We start from the raw sequence: 3,592 nt of genomic DNA on the forward strand, positions 1-3,592 counted from the left end.
TCCAGTTAAAATCGAACCCAGTTCGGTTCCAGTTAAAATTCAACCAAGTTCAGGTCAACCCAATTAAATCCAAACCTCAGTTATATCCAAACCAGTTAGGATCCAATTATATCCAAACCAGTTCGGGCCAGTTAAATCCAAACCAAATGGGATCCAATTAAATCCAGCTTTTCTAACAGTTAAATCCAAACCAGTTTGGGTCGAGTTAAATTCAGTTTAAAACGAATTTAATTCAATCTAATCCAATTAAATTCAGTCCAGTTATTAAGTATAAACAACTGAATTTATCCACTTTGCTCCAATCAAGTTATAACCAAACCAGGTCGGATCCAATTAAATACAAACCAGTTCGGGCCAGTTAAATTCAATCTTGTTAAATCCAAACCAGATGGGGTCCAGTTAAATCCAAACCAGTTCGGGTCCTTAAATCCAATTAAATCGAATTCAATTAAATCGAATTTCTTGAAACAAATAATTGAAAAAATTAAAAAAAAATGAATTGGAAAAAATCAAAACTGAATCAAAATTAAGAATGATTTTAAAGAAAATGCAAACCCAGTCTTGTAATAAAAACGGCTTATAAAACGAAATAAAAAGTAGAGACAAATAGCAATCCCAAACACATGTTTACACACAAGCATAAATCCACAAACTGCCCAGGCATATAAGGTTATTTGCTCCTTCCCCTCCCATAAGAGTTAGACCAAAAATAAATAAATATTTTTAAAAAAAACATAATAAGATTGATAAAAAATCGAAAATGTGAGAAACTCGGTAAGCAGATTTATCGACAGAGATCCAAAAGAATCTCACAATAACCGGCCAGTAAGCTTCTTCGATTTGATCTAGCTATAGCCGCAATGGCGCATTCAAGATTAAAGGTATTGGTTTTTATTACCACCCTTCTCTCGGTACAATATAGCCTTGTTACGAAACAACCTCAAGAACAGAATAACAAGAATCATAAAGAAACAATAACATTCTATGGAGAAATTTGAAAATTCAAAACTCGAAATGAAAGATAACAAAATTTGAATGAAAACTCAGAACTTCGTGTATCATCGACTATGTATTAGCCGCAAAGCCAAACCCTAAAATAACTTCTGAGAATACCTAAAGGGCTAGCACTAGCAGCGTATTTATAATCATCACAGTGTGTAGATCTGGCCCGAGGAAAGATCGTGACCGTTTATCTTTTATTGATCCGGTGATTATCAAATGGGCGTTATAAAACTACGGATAAAATTATTAATGAAATTTAAATAATTTCTAGGCTCTAGATGTATCTATAACCTGGTTTTCAATGAGTCATTATTTAACACCGTTGGATGTACTATTATTTTATTCAATAATTGATATTTAATTTTTGAAAAAAAATTCTATTTCACTGTTAAGCTCTACGATTTTTTTTTACCAATGTTAAGCTCTGCAATAGGAAACAGATATAAAAATAAATATTGGTCAAAAAGAAAGTTTGTGTATTGGCTCTTGATTTTAGATTAAATACATTAATTTTTTAAATAATTTTTGTTTATATTTAAAATTTGAGTAATATTTTTTAGTAAAAAAAATTTAATATAAATGTTGGATTGGATTGAGAATTCAAAAGATCATTTTAAAAGAATTTTAAAATTTGTTTTTTGGTTAAAAAATTATAACTTTAAATAGGTTTGATAACTTTTATGAAAATATTTTTACTGTGAGATTCTTAACAGGTATCTTAACTTTTATTTTAAAATTATTTTACATATGATTATAATTTTAAATCTCATTTTTCAATTGTCAATTTTGTGAAGATTGAGCATTATAAATTTTGGTATGAATAATATAAAATTATTTACATTAATAATAAAAATAAATTATTTATTACATTCGGAGAATATTTTTTTGTACCTTCCACACAAAAAAAAAGTGCATGTGTGTCTTTCATATAAGAGTATAAATACTCAGAGTCCTTTTAAGGTGACGAGTAGTCCTGTACGATGGTCTTTAAGGTTGTATAGGGGACCTACTATTAACCGGCGGGCGGTTCGAATGATGTTGCCAGGGTTATTCGGAGTGGAGTGTTCTCCGAATGGTGTTTGAATGTTTGAATGCGTGAGTGTTACTTGAGAGTTGTCCTTTCTCCCGTTAGGGGAGGGGTATTTGTAAAGGCCTCTTGGCTTGGGCTTGGGCTTGGGCTAGAGGTTCAGTTAGTGGTTTACTCTAGCTTTATGACCTAGGAATGTGGTCATAGAAGGACTTGGTCTCCTTGGATTGTGAGAAGAGTGGTTTTTCCCTTTGACTGTCCCTTAATCAGTTAGTCATTGTGGTCTACGCCATCACCCACATGTATTGGGGGACTGGACAATATGAACTCACCCAGGAGACCTCGCAGTCTCTTTCAGGCGGCTTCATGGCCCTATTCTGGTAGTCGGTGGCTTCATTGGGAGCCTCTCCCCTTTGTTGGCCTTCCTTGGTTTTACCTAAGCTACCACTTATTGGGGTCTGATAAAAATATAACATTATATAGTCCCTCAAGCACGAGAGCTTGGTAAAGGGTGATGCACTCAGACGAGCCTACCTACTGAGACTCTTAATTGAGTTCTTCATACGCGACTTTATGGAGATTCTCTCAAGTGAGACTTTATAGTCGATTTCCTTAGGGGAGACTTAATAGTCGAGTCCCTTAAGCGAAACTTTATAGTTGAGTTTCTTAGACGAGACTTTATAGTTGAGTCTCTAACATGAGACTTTATGGTCAAGTCTCTTAGGCAAGACTATATACTCGAGTCTCTTAGGCAAGACTATATACTCGAGTCTCTTAGGCGAGACTTTATGTCAAGTCTCTTATGCGAGACTTCATGTCGAGTCCCTCAGGCGGGACATTATAGTCGATTCTCTTAGGCGATACTTTATAGTCGAGTCTCTTAGGCTAGACTTTATGTCGAGTCTCTCAGACGAGAATTTATAGTCGAGTCTCTAAGGCGAGACTTTATAGTTAAATCTCTTAGGTGTGACTTTATAGTCGAGTCTCTTGGGAAACTTTATAATTGAGTCTAGAGACTTTATGTCGAGTCCCTAAACCTTGAAACTTCAAGTTCCCCTTCTTGATTCATCATTGATTTGACACTTCATCTAGAATCTACTCTTCAGTTGATGAAGCTTTAAATAGCTCCTTTGATAGACATCATCATCAGAGGTTGTTGGATCGGAGATTATTAGGGACTCCATCGAACACCGTCTAACATTAGGTGTTGTCATCATCAAAAATATCGTGACAATATGCAAATAGGTGTATCTGCAAGCACATATATCAACTATCTTAACAAGAGTTATAATATAAGCTAACTTATTGTACATGTCTTTTGTATATTTTTTATGGAAATTAGGCTAGTGGACAATTTTGAGATATAAAAGGCATTGTTTAAGGTCATTCATAGGTTAATTTAGAATATCCATTGAACTGCTGCAAGTATAAGGATATCATTTGTTTTTGATATGTTTCACTTATAAGGATATGGTGAGTAAGGAGAGAAAGGTGTGGGTAAAGGTGTCATATGGTCATTGAGTCTAAAACGTAGTATTTAGAATGAAAATTTACTTGGATGTG

The 3,592-nt window shown here is 34.1% G+C and overlaps 1 non-coding gene across 1 annotated transcript; it reads right to left on the reverse strand.

Annotated features, from left to right (window-relative positions):
- Positions 1–758: 758 nt before the first annotated feature.
- LOC131621196 (small nucleolar RNA snoR109) lies at positions 759–858 on the reverse strand. The gene has a single exon (XR_009289522.1). It is a non-coding gene; the product is annotated as a small nucleolar RNA snoR109 (small nucleolar RNA).
- Positions 859–3,592: the final 2,734 nt, after the last annotated feature.

Source organism: Vicia villosa, linkage group LG7 (genome assembly GCF_029867415.1).
Source record: "Vicia villosa cultivar HV-30 ecotype Madison, WI linkage group LG7, Vvil1.0, whole genome shotgun sequence".
Lineage (NCBI taxonomy): Eukaryota > Viridiplantae > Streptophyta > Magnoliopsida > Fabales > Fabaceae > Vicia > Vicia villosa.